This window comes from Hypomesus transpacificus, chromosome 21, assembly GCF_021917145.1.
Source record: "Hypomesus transpacificus isolate Combined female chromosome 21, fHypTra1, whole genome shotgun sequence".
NCBI lineage: Eukaryota > Metazoa > Chordata > Actinopteri > Osmeriformes > Osmeridae > Hypomesus > Hypomesus transpacificus.
Genome location: NC_061080.1, coordinates 4,923,911 through 4,937,095, shown reverse-complemented (window position 1 = coordinate 4,937,095; position 13,185 = coordinate 4,923,911). Strand labels below are relative to the sequence as shown.

General features: G+C 45.8%; 2 long non-coding RNA genes across 2 annotated transcripts; both read left to right on the top strand.

Annotated features, from left to right (window-relative positions):
* Nucleotides 1–3,861: 3,861 nt before the first annotated feature.
* LOC124483609 lies at nt 3,862–4,901 on the top strand. The gene is made up of 4 exons (XR_006957879.1): nt 3,862–3,902; nt 3,997–4,066; nt 4,239–4,445; nt 4,744–4,901. It is a non-coding gene; the product is annotated as an uncharacterized LOC124483609 (long non-coding RNA).
* Nucleotides 4,902–5,857: 956 nt separating this feature from the next.
* On the top strand, nt 5,858–12,290 carry LOC124483585. The gene is made up of 2 exons (XR_006957876.1): nt 5,858–5,905; nt 11,837–12,290. It is a non-coding gene; the product is annotated as an uncharacterized LOC124483585 (long non-coding RNA).
* Nucleotides 12,291–13,185: the final 895 nt, after the last annotated feature.

The following is a 13,185-nucleotide window of genomic DNA, read 5'->3' as shown; positions in this document are numbered from 1 at the left end:
TGATAATTAAAAAAATTATTTATTAGGCAGAACACATCCATTAACAAGTTTAAACATAAAATCATGGGAGGGGAGAGAGGATGATTGATTATTATTGAATATCATTATCATCAATTATTCAGTCACAGTTGTGACAGGTGTAAAAGTCACTCCCGTCTGCACAGTCCTTGTGGGCCCAGGCTTTACATGACCAGCATTGGAGCCAGACTTCCCTTGACTTGGAGTAGCTCTTCAGGAATCCTGAATTTTCTGCTTCTCTCGTTTTTTTTGTAATTAATTTTTCTTTTTGGTTTAAACCTGATTTTCTCAACATCCAGTTTTTATATCTGTGAGAATAGCCGTTTCTCTTATTTTCCTGAGCCTTGATCTAAAGGTTAAATTGGTAAAACATCGGCAAAGAAAAATGCTAAACAATGAACTGCAACAATCATCGAATGACAATGTATTCGTAATATCGCCCAACCCTACTGTGAAACCCTTGAATGCGACTCCCTCGGAGGAAAGCATACCTTTTAATGTCCCCTAAAACTTTACAGGAAGAGCTGGCTGAAATCAATCCAGAGACCAGCCCAGTGGTGAACAAACAGAGAGGGATGGAGAACCTCAAAGAGAGGAACCTAACGCAGCAGTGAAGGGAGGGTCTACATCTAGTGTAGAGGCCCAGTAACATGTCGAGACCCTCCTTGATGTTGAATCACAGGATGGGGTCAAGATACAAGGGAAAGCTCTCAAAGATATCTGTCGTCCACCCTGGGACTGGAACAGTGTTCTAACTCGTCATTGAGGCCCTCCCAGTGATTCTCAGCCCTCCGTCTGCAGACTGGGCCGTGCTCCATGTGGAGACCTCTGAGAAGAAGATCCCGTGTCGCACAGGGAATATGTTTCCATCTGAGCCACTCGCCCAGGCCTTTGCTTTGGAGAACCTCCCTCCATATTAATTCATGGAGACAAGAGTCAGAGGTACGAAATGGAGAGGAGTTCTGTGATGGGGCATGGAAGTGGGAAACCATTCCCCTGGATGGTGAGTACATCCATCCCCTGTCCAGCTCGACTAGGGTCATCACTGTTGAGATGACTTCAATTGACCTCCAGGGACGCCTTGGTATCAGCAAATTACTGAGCTCTCTTCCAACTGGGTTTCTCTTTCCACCAATGGTGCAGGCTCAAGTAGTTACCATCTTGAGGTATCTTGCTCTTTAATGTACAGCACTGAATAAACTCTTGGCTCACCAGCAAAGTACTCACTTAAGTTTTATTCTGTGTTAGGTATTAATGTTAACAGTCATTATTCAGAATAACAACAAAGCAGGATTGACGTTCCAATGCTTTCTGGATGCGGTCACCATGCTCTATTTCTAACGCGTGATTTTAGGCGCGGATACCAATTTTTTCTGATGATTGAATAAAGTTGAATCTTTGTGTCGATCTTGATCAACTATATACATTGACCAAGTAGTGCTTCAGTGTGTGGTGTTCCATGAAACAAGGAGCAGCACACAGAGCTACGTTGCAGGCTTCACAGACATAGTGACTAATTTTGCGCTGGTTCTCACGCCTATTTGTGTGTGCACATACTGTGCAATGACGCCTTTTGTTTTTCCCCTGCTATGACGTTTGAGGAATCTCACTGGGGAAGTGACTTCCAGTGAGTCGCATGGGGTTGTCCACACAGGGACGGCTTCCAGCTGAAGGACGACTTGGTGTGTTATGCTCCCCCAGGAGCTGTCGCATGAGGTTTTCCCTGTACCTCGCATATTTGGCGCCCCAGGCAAGTTTTATCACCAGCAGCACCCTGCCCTTCCCGGGGGCCCAAATCAGGGCGCCGCCCACCCCCCCCCACCCCCCCAACCACAGCACGGACATATGACGTGGTCCCCCTGCCGATAGTGCGGGATCAACGCCAAAGACGTTGCGGCAACGTATGTTTGGTCATCGCGTGACGTTGCGACAACGTCAGGGCAACGTAAATGTGTTAGCTTTTATTAGCATATATATGGGCCTAACACTCCAAATTTTAAATGAGTCTTTATTAACAATTCTCGAAATAATTAAAATATATGTAGCCTATAGGCAAACCCAAACCATAACATATTGTTTTTCAAGTCTATATTGTCATGAGATCATACTGCTGATTATGTAAAAAAACAGAATAAAGGCGTAAATATTGCACTAACATGCAATTCATACAAATTAACTTGACAAAAGATTGAGTCATCCAAAGTTAATGTAGCTAGCTACATGCTATGGTAGCCTTCGGCAGTTCTGTTAGCTCAACAGCCTGCTAAACATTCAATCCATCGCCGTCCAAAATATATGCTCCCTCTATGGACGGCACTCTGAACAGCATCGCCGTCCATATGGACGGCTATGACGCCGTCCAAAATATCTGCTCCCTCCATGGACGGCACGAGGGACGTCCCTGCTAATCCATCGCCGTCCAAAATATATGCTCCCTCTATGGACGGCACTCTGAACAGCATCGCCGTCCGTCCATCCATGCAAAGATCAGCAGCCATCGCCGTCAGTCTATGGACGTCCATATGGACGTCCAAAACGCAAAAAAAGATTTAGCTGCCTCTCTGTTGATTGGAGTGGAGAAGTCTTGGTGCGCTATCTTCCTTCCAAACTAAATATTATGATATTATGATTATATAGAAATAATCAAATCAAAACATGAAAATAGCCATTAACCAGAAATACATGTTACATTTCATAGAAACAATAATTAATCTACTCTCATGCTGCATTCAGATTCTTCTTTACTGCATCAATACTAAATAATGGTTGTCTCCAGTCTTTAAACATTGCCCAGCAGTGTGGTTTCTTCAGTCAGATCTGGAAGGGCTGGAAATTGCTGTTATATCCAAGACATAAACGTTATAAATGACATAAACCTTATTTAAGGACATAAAAGTTATTTATAAAATGGACTGATACCAAATAAACCGATCTAAAAAGGTAGGCCTATATGCATAAAAAAAAAAGAAAAATAAAATCCATCGGGGGAGGAATATCATTTTATTTTAATCATAATTTTAAGCGCATGGAAGCAATCATGTCAAATGCACTGACAGCAAAACCTATAAATTATCCAACATTATTGTAATTTTATTATTACACACAAGTCGCCTAAAAGTTTGACGCTCAATATCTGACTGGAACTACTTCTTGTCACCCAAACCTCCGCTCTCTCGTACTGAAAAGGTAAGCTATTATCGATGAGGTAAACATATATTTAAGATACTATCCTACTATACAGTTTTTTTTTATTGTTTTTAGGTTGGTTTAATGTTATTATGTTTGACGTACATTGCCCGGTGCTTTGCATCACCAATATAAATTAATTGACTTTGTAAACTGCAAAAATAGGCTAATACACTGTGCTAGCTAGTTAGATAGTCTAACGTTATGTCATGCAAGGTCATGAACCGGTGCACTTTCATTGGACTCAGACCAATGTTTATCTTTGCTGGCGTGGTCCTTTTTACATCTCATAGCTTGCTAGGTATGACATTTATTGTATTGTATTTTTTATATTTTCTTACTTGCAGCTGAAGTCACGCATTTTCTGGAAACGATATCGATATCCTTATTACCTCACCATATTATTACCTCACCATATCCTTGCCTTACTGTCTATTTTAATAATTTGTCAGGACGTACCTGTGTTTACCTGTGTCCACCTACCTCTGTCTACCTGTGTTACGCCCTCCACAGGCTCTGCCTGTCTTTCTGTTTGTGTCTTTCTGTTTGTCTGTGTTTGTGTGAATCTCCAGGCTCCAGTGATCCAGTCCACCCTACCTGCACAAGATCCACACCTGCGGTCCAGTTTCCCAATAACTTGCGGTGACATACCCTGGTTTGCCCTCCACTCACCGCCAGATCGTTGTTTTTACAACCTGGTACCTACGTTCCTGGCCTCCTTGTACTTCCGAGTCTATTATCTACTATTTGTATTCAAAGTGTTCTAATATTGCACTTTCTTGTGTCCCAAAGAAACATCCCACTCACCCCAACTCTCCATCTGCCTGCCTACGCGCTCTGCTTGCTACCTGCCTCGGTGTTTGTGAGACAAATATATACATTACTTCTTTCCATGTTCATGCCGAAGTTCATGCTTTACTACAATACCCATAAGCCATAGGAATGAAATGTAAGAATAATTATTATCTAATGTGTGTTACTCATATTCCTACTTGTAATGCTTATATAACATGTCAATGTGTTTATGTTTGCAGAAAATGACCAAACCCAAAAGCAGGCCTTGCCCTCACTGCCAGGTCATGAATACTGCCAACCGCAAAACATGCCTTTCATGTTTTGCAAGCCTCTCACAAAAAAAGAGGATTAAGTCCAAGGAGGAGAGTTTGCATGTTGGTGACTGGGGGGAGAATGTGAAGAAGCACCGCAACGCAGGCAGAGTGATAGATTCAGCCCGCATATCTGTGAGTGAGAATGTGGAGGTCTTAGGTTACGGTTCCATTCAGATCCATACTATAATGGTCGGAACTTGATATCAATGCCAGTTTCATTGGTATCAGGCCATATCATTTAATCAATAGCAGCATCACATCTTATAGTCTTCCTGTAAGGACCCCTAGCTTTGTCAATTTGAAAAGAAGTTTAGTAGATACTTTGAAAAGTAGGAAGAAGTATGATACCATTTCAAAAGTAGTTGATCAGATGGCAAGAGAGCTGATACAGAGGACAAAGCCTGATAACTTGTTAATGTCTGTTTTTTAGGTCAATAAGCTGCATGAACTGGACTTAAAGCCCCTGCTCTTCATGGGGAAAGAGAAGAGAAGGGGGGGGTTTACAGCAGAGGTCATTGCAGGCATAGGCTTCATACCAGAGGGGCCTGTGAGGGAGATCATTAAAAAAATGACCACCCTTTATGAATACTATCTGAAATGTAAGAACACATATTTTGCACTGGGACATGCTTTTTTATAACTTGCATTTACATTTAGTTTCTAAACACGTTATGTAACATAAAATATACTAATAGAATATTGTTGATGAGTAAATATTCCCCGATTAGACCCTGTTTCTGTTTAATTAACCTCATTTGTGGGGCTGTTATAGTTAAATTCAAGCTGGGAGCAGAGAACATATTGCTTCCCTCTACATTTACTTATTTGTCTTTATCTCTCAGACCACAATAGCCTTGTTGCCACAGCTGGTGAAGAAACAAGAGAAGAAACACCAGAAGCAACATCCCCTGCCTCCACTCAGGATCAAACCTTCACCCTTAACCTTGTCCCGGTCCCCCACCCACCTCCTATGACTTCCTCTCTCTCTTTATCTACTCTTCCTACTCCCTCTCTCTCTACATCTACTCTTCCTACTCCCTCTCTCTCTTCATCTACTCTTCCTACTCCCTCTCTATCTTCATCTACTCTTCCTACTCCCTCTCTATCTTCATCTACTCTTCCTACTCCCTCTCTCTCTTCATCTACTCTTCCTACTCCCTTTCTCTCTTCATCTACTCTTCCTACTCCCTCTCTCTCTTCACATCCTATGACTCCCTCTCTCTCTTCCCCTCCTCTTCCCTCCCACTCTTTCTGTTCTCCTGCTCTTCCCTCCCATTCTTTCTCCGCACCTCCTTTCCCCAGTCCCTCGCTCTCTTTACCTCCTTCACCAACCCTCTCTCTATGTTACCCACTTTCTACTTCTTCCCACATCTCTTCTCCTCAAGGTCTTCCCAAAAATCATTCCCCAGGAAAAAGAAAAATAATTTAAGGTAAAGATTGTCTTATGTAAGGGTCATATGCTTATGCATTATGAATAATCTTTTCTTGTAATGACCCCCCAAAAATCAGGCAAATCATCTTATTTGTTATTCCTCTGTTCATATATTTTCAGGCTGCAATTTCCTGTTTAAAAAGAGGGACGTTCAAAGCAGGTAAGCTCAGATGCATGCGATTGTGTTTCATTTAAATTATTTTTAGTGGGGGTTTAATTATTATTAAAGCTTTTTTGAGTTAGCTTGTCCATGAATCCATCTTGCCAGGCTTCAAGTTACATTTACATTACATTTAGTCATTTAGCATACACTCTTATCCAGAGCAATTTACCGCAAGTACAGGGACATTCCCCCCGAGGCAAGTAGGGTGAGGTGTCTTGCCCAAGGACACAACATAATTTTGCACAGCCAGGAGTCAAACCGGCAACCTTCTGATTAATAGCCTGATTCCCTAACCGCTCAGCCATCTGACCTTAGGCCGTCTGAAGTAATGCACTTGTGGCCAAACGAATTATCATCCTACAGAGGAACTCCTGGCAGCTACAGGCCTTAGATAGAGAGTGATAGATAGGGGTGGGCCATATGGCCAAAATCTTCTATCACGGTATGAGTAATTTTATATCACGGTTACGGTATATATCACGGTATAGTAATTGTTCTGTAAAGTCAGTTAAGAAATTTTACCAGTGCCACTAGTGTGGTGGAAAAAACGGTATTGCATGTACTACAAGACGTTACTGGCTATTATTTAAAGGCAACGACAGTACGAGCGTTCCGATTGGCGGATGCACAGTCATGCCATCCGCATGGTGACGTACTCACAGCTCAGAGTTTTACTATCCATATCTAACTTCGGTGTCGGCGTATCAACCTTGTTAAAGCTCGGTCGATACGTTAAAGCCTCAGTTTGATATTTCCCGGCATGTCCTCACTCTCAATTAGTTAGTAGCTAGCCTTCACTAGTCATCCTAAATCAAGAATGCTAGCAACACCACCAGTGTAATTTTACAACAATAATTTTACAGCATGAGACATACAACTTGAGCAACAAATCAAATTGGTTACCTGCAGAATGGGTCATCAAATATATAATTAATTAGCATCGGCATGAATGTACTCCACATCAAAAATTCTGTCAGACCAACGCAAATCTGCATCAAGGTCAAACGAAAATAGCAAATCAAATAAAAGTTAAACTACAATTCTAAATATTGAAGGAATACGATTCATGCAATGTCTTATATACAATACAACAACCAGACATTTAATTGACGTGAAATACAAAAATATCACAAATTTGTAAAGACTTTAGATGCAAGCCCTTTTTGCCCAACCCAAAACATTTAAAAGTAGTCAAAAAGTATACCGCGGTTGAAACGGTATAGCCAAAACTCTCCCGGTTTCTGCCGTCGCACGGTATATACCGTCATACCGCCCGGCCCTAATAGACAGATAAAATCCCTTGCAATTTTAGGGGTAAAAGCGCCTGCCCTTTTCAGTTTCCAAGGATGACTTCCCCAGGTGGTTCTGTGCAACAAACTATCTGACTTGTCAGGTTAACATTTAGGCCCATCGAACTCTAAGAGACTGTACTCTTATCTTTTGGCTATATCTCAAGTTCTTTCCTCCATCTGAAATGTAGCCAACAGCATTTTTCATCACAAGCAACTTGTGAAAAGCCTATAGTTCCTGTTGTTAAAAGTTGAACATTTATCATTAAACATACATTGCCTCTGTGGAGAAACTATCACCAACTTGAATCAGAGAAATTAACTTCTACTCTACTAAAGAACTGCAGTATCCAATAAGGATTCGTTATTCTTTGTGTTAATTATAGTCCTGTAACAACCACAGATACCAGATTCATATTACTGTCCAAGCATTTTTCTTGAAAGGCGGGTCCTCTGTTGAAGTGTAAAACAATTGGATCCGCCCAGAACCACTCTGATTTGCCATAGCCAATCGCAAGCGTTCGCCTTAGCCAACTCCTTCACCACTACTGTAATGGAGCAAGCTGCGTCGTCGTCATCTGCCGCTTGTCCGGGGATCGGGTCGCGGGGGCAGCGACCTAAGCAGGGAGGCCCAGACTTCCCTCCCCCCGGCCACTTCCGCCAGCTCTTCCTGGGGGACCCCAAGGCGTTCCCAGGCCAGCAGAGAGACATAGTCCCTCCAGCGTGTCCTGGGTCTTCCCCGGGGCCTCTTCCCAGTGGGACGTGCCCGGAACACCTCACCAGGGAGGCGTCCAGGAGGCATCCTAATCAGATGCCCGAGCCACCTCAGCTGGCTCCTCTCGACGCGGAGGAGCAGCGGTTCTACTCTGAGCCCCTCCCGGATGACCGAGCTTCTCACCCTATCTCTTAGGGAGAGCCCGGACACCCTACGGAGAAAGCTCATTTCGGCCGCTTGTATTCGCGATCTCGTTCTTTCGGTCACTACCCATAGTTCGTGACCATAGGTGAGGGTAGGAACGTAGATCGACTGGTAAATAGAGAGCTTCGCCTTTCGACTCAGCTCCTTCTTCACCACGACGGACCGATGCAGAGCCCGCATCACTGCGGACGCCGCACCGATCCGCCTGTCGACCTCGCGCTCCATTCTTCCCTCACTCGTGAACAAGACCCCGAGATACTTGAACTCCTCCGCTTGGTTCAGGATCTCCTCCCCGACCCGGAGATGGCACTCCACCCTTTTCCGGTCGATTACCATGGCCTCAGATTTGGAGGTGCTGATTCGCATCCCAGCCGCTTCACATTCGGTTGCGAACCGCTCCAGTGAGAGCTGAAGGTCACGGCCCGATGAAGCCAACAGGACCACATCATCCGCAAAAAGCAGCGACCCGATCCTGAGGTCACCAAACCGGACCCCCTCAACACCCTGGCTGCGCCTAGAAATTCTGTCCATATAGGTAATGAACAGAATCGGTGACATAGGGCAGCCCTGGCGGAGTCCAACCCTCACCGGAAACAAGTTCGACTTACTACCGGCAATGCGGACCAAACTCTGGCACCGGTCGTACAGGGACCGGACAGCCCCGATCAGGAAATCCGGTACCCCGTACTCTCGGAGCACCCCCCACATGAGCCCCCGAGGGACACGGTCGAACGCCTTTTCCAAATCCACAAAACATGTGTAGACTGGTTGGGCGAACTCCCATGTACCCTCCAGGACTCCGCGGAGGGTATAAAGCTGGTCCACTGTTCCACGGCCAGGACGAAAACCACATTGCTCCTCCTGAATCCGAGGTTCGACAATCCGACGGACCCTCCTCTCCAGGACCCCTGAATAGACTTTCCCAGGGAGGCTGAGGAGTGTGATCCCCCTAAAGTTGGAGCACACCCTCCGGTCCCCCTTTTTAAAGAGGGGAACCACCACCCCGGTCTGCCAGTCCAGAGGCACTGTCCCCGATGTCCACGCGATGTTGCAGAGTCGTGTCAACCAAGACAGCCCTACAACATCCAGAGCCTTAAGGAACTCCGGGCGGACCTCATCCACCCCAGGGGCCCTGCCACCGCGGAGCTTTTCAACCACCTCGGCGACCTCAGCCCCAGAGATAGAAGGGCCCCCCCCGATGTCCCCAGACTCTGCCTCCACGTCGGAAAGCGTGTTGGTGGAATTAAGGAGGTCTTCGAAGTATTCCTTCCACCGATCCAGGACGTCCCCCGTCGAGGTCAGCAGCGCACCATCCCCACCGTATACAGTGTTGACAGAGCACTGCTTCCCCCTCCTGAGCCGCCGGATGGTGGTCCAGAACCTTTTTGAAGCCGTTCGGAAGTCATTCTCCATGGCCTCGCCGAACTCCTCCCACGCCCGAGTTTTTGCCTCCGCGACCGCCAAAGCCGCGTTCCGCTTGGCCTGCCGGTACACATCAGCTGCCTCTGGAGTCCTACCAGCCAATAAAGTCCGATAGGCCTCCTTCTTCAGCTTGACGGCATCCCTCACCTCCGGAGTCCACCACCGGGTCCGAGGGTTACCGCCGCGACATGCACCGACCGCCCCGCGGCCGCAGCTCCGGTCAGCCGCTTCAACAATGGAGGCCCGGAACATGGCCCATTCGGACTCAATGTCCCCGGCCCCCCCCGAGACATGATCGAAGCTCTCCCGGAGGTGGGAGTTGAAGCTCCTTCTGACAGAGGGTTCCGCCAGACGTTCCCAGCAGACCCTCACATTACGTTTGGGCCTGCCAGGCCTGACCGGCGTCCTCCCCCACCATCGAAGCCAACTCACCACCAGGTGGTGATCAGTTGACAGCTCCGCCCCTCTCCTCACCCGAGTGTCCAAGACATGCGGCCCCAAGTCCGATGACACGACTACAAAGTCGATCATCGAACTGAGACCTCGGGTGTCCTGGTGCCAGGTGCACATATGGACACCCTTATGCTTGAACATGGTGTTCGTTATGGACAAACCGTGTCTAGCACAGAAGTCCAACAACAAAACACCACTCGGGTTCAGATCGGGGGGGCCGTTCCTCCCAATCACGCCCCTCCAGGTCTCACTGTCATTGCCCACATGAGCATTGAAGTCCCCCAGGAGGACGAGGGAATCCCCAGGAGGAGCGCTTTCCAGCACCCCCCCCAGAGACTCCAAAAAGGGTGGGTACTCTGAGCTGCCGTTTGGTGCATAAGCACAAACGACAGTGAGGACCCGTCCCCCCACCCGAAGGCGGAGGGAGGCTACCCTCTCGTCCACCGGGGTGAACCCCAATGTACAGGCGCCGAACCGAGGGGAAACCAGTATTCCCACCCCAGCTCGACGCCTCTCACCAAGGGCAACTCCAGAGTGGAAGAGAGTCCAGCCCCTCTCAAGGAGACTGGTTCCGGAGCCCACGCTGTGCGTCGAGGCGAGGCCGACTATATCTAGCCGGAAACTCTCTACCTCGCGCACCAGCTCAGGCTCCTTTCCCGCCAGCGAGGTGACGTTCCACGTCCCTAAAGCTAACTTTTGCAGCCGAGGATCGGACCGCCAAGGCCCCCGCCTTCGGCCGCCGCCCGTCTCACACTGCACCCGACCCCCATGACCCCTCCTGCGGATGGTGAGCCCACTGGAAGAGGGTCCCACGTTGTCTCTTCGGGCTGTGCCCGACCGGGCCCCATGGGAAAAGGCCCGGCCACCAGGCGCTCGCCATCGAGCCCCACCCCCGGGCCTGGCTCCAGGGGGGGGCCCCGGTGACCCGCTTCCGGGCAGGGGCAACTGAGAACCATTGTTGTATTTCTTCATGGTTGGTTTTTTGAGCCACGCTTTGTCTGGTCTTTCACCTGGAACCTGTTTGCCTTGGGTGACCCTACCAGGGGCATGAAGCCCCCGACAACATAGCTTCCAGGATCACTAGGACACGCAAACCCCCCCACCGCGGTAAGGTGGTGACTCAAGGAGGGGGGAGCAAGCTGCGTAGCTGGAAAATCAAACTTTTCCCGAACCCCGTGGGGAGGAGGGCCACAACATCATGGCCACCGTCCAAAGAATATGGCCCGCCAATGATAAAATTAGCTATGACTGAGCAAGCACGATATTGTTTTTTCCTCGAGAGACATCATGGCTTACAAACGACCGAAGCATGGCAGTTAGCCCCGCCTCTCTCCTCCTCATAGCATTTAAAACTACAGATACAGGAACGGCACATCCTGAGGAAAGGTCATTGTGGGACTGCTCGTAGTGGCTGTAATTCTGCACGAAGGCTGAATTTCGGGAGGAGACTTCAGATACAGTATTAGGGGACCACTAAGGCCTATACAAAAGCATCCATAAACAGCATGCCATGGGGACCTTTAACTTAAGTCACATAATCTCATGGTTAAATTGTAAAAACAGATAACATTGATCACTGTATTTCACTAACTTTTGATAAAGTAACCACTATGTTATCAAAATTGTACTTACTTAGTCTTACTCTTATTTTTATACATATTTTATATTTAAATTGTTTTATTCTTAGATTTTAGTTCTAAGAAATAGTTAAACTTTTGCACTTTTACTTACTTTAAGATCCGTATGTTTATTGTTTGCCCCTCCCTGCCACCGTAAATTCTGTGTTTGTTCACATACATAGTGAATAAACCATATTCTGATTCTGATGTGTATTTCTTTTCACAGTGTAAAAGAATGGGAGGATACCTGGAAGTCTGCTGTTAATATTTCTGTGCCTAGCTGCCTGGTTATTGTTTAAAGAGTTCCCAATTCTATATTTGTTATTGATATACACTGTAACATGTTATGAGCTTATTGTGATACTGTTACGGCCACAATCTTTTTCTCAGTTCAAGTTTTGTTTGTTATCCATTTACATTTAGTCATTTAGTCACTTCCTGGGTTCTAGGCATCGATTTATGGTTGCCTCCATAAAACTTAACTTATAACACGGGTGAGTTGGTGACCAAGCTAACGTTTTCGAGTTTTTGTTTTAGATTCACTGTTAGGTAAGGGAGCGCGCTGGCTACGCCTTCCCATTGCGGGGAGGGCCAGCGGCTCCCAGGTTTTGGTTTATTTTCACTAACTCAGTCTTGTTTTTCTGTTCAATAAACTTTGGTATTACTTTTATAAACATTGACTTGCATGGTTGGACTCACTTATGTTAGCCTACAAGCAACCGTCTGATCCTTTGCTTGGTGGAGGTAAGAGTAGACTACCTATGAAGAGAAAACTTAGATTAAAAGTTAGGCCATCACAAGCGGATGTAAATGTGTTATCTTATTAACACCACATTACATACAATGTTAAATGATGGATTCCTTTTGGCTGAATATGAATAATCTGTACTGGGAGTGTGGCGCGATGACGTCACATTCAGAATAATCCATGCCTTAATAAAGGTGATGGCATGAAGATAGGCTATGTGAATTATACATTATATATTCTATTTTTTTGCATGTTGACACGTGGTAAGACTTATACAAGTTTTTAAAGTAATTGAATAGGTCATTAAATAATGTGGGCTACACTTAACTAAAATGATAACCATAGCGAACTTACGTGGACTACAAATATGGCGCATATTAGCGTTAAAACATAACATTGGCGGGGTTGTGGGAAATGTAGTTCTTTTTTACTTTCAATTTAAAAACTAATTTTTTGAGAAGATCTTTGTCCTCAGTTACATTTAAATCACTTAATATGACAAATATACATTCATTGGTCTTTTATGAAAGACAAAATGTATCAGTACTTGAAAAGTCAACATTTAAATATCTTTATATGTAAACTTTACTTAACATTATTTGACATCATAATCTTCGTACATGGTTCCAGTATGATGTGAAGAGTGTCAATATTGGTCTAAATACAAAATCCCAGGATGATCCTAGCTTCAGATAGGAAAGAAAATTGAATTGAATTTTAGGAAAAATTACGTTTTCTAGGTGGCGCTGTTGATCCCCTGTAGGGGCTAGGGTTATGAAACTAAAAGACACAGTTTATCTAACCCCAGTCATTCACTGTACCAAACC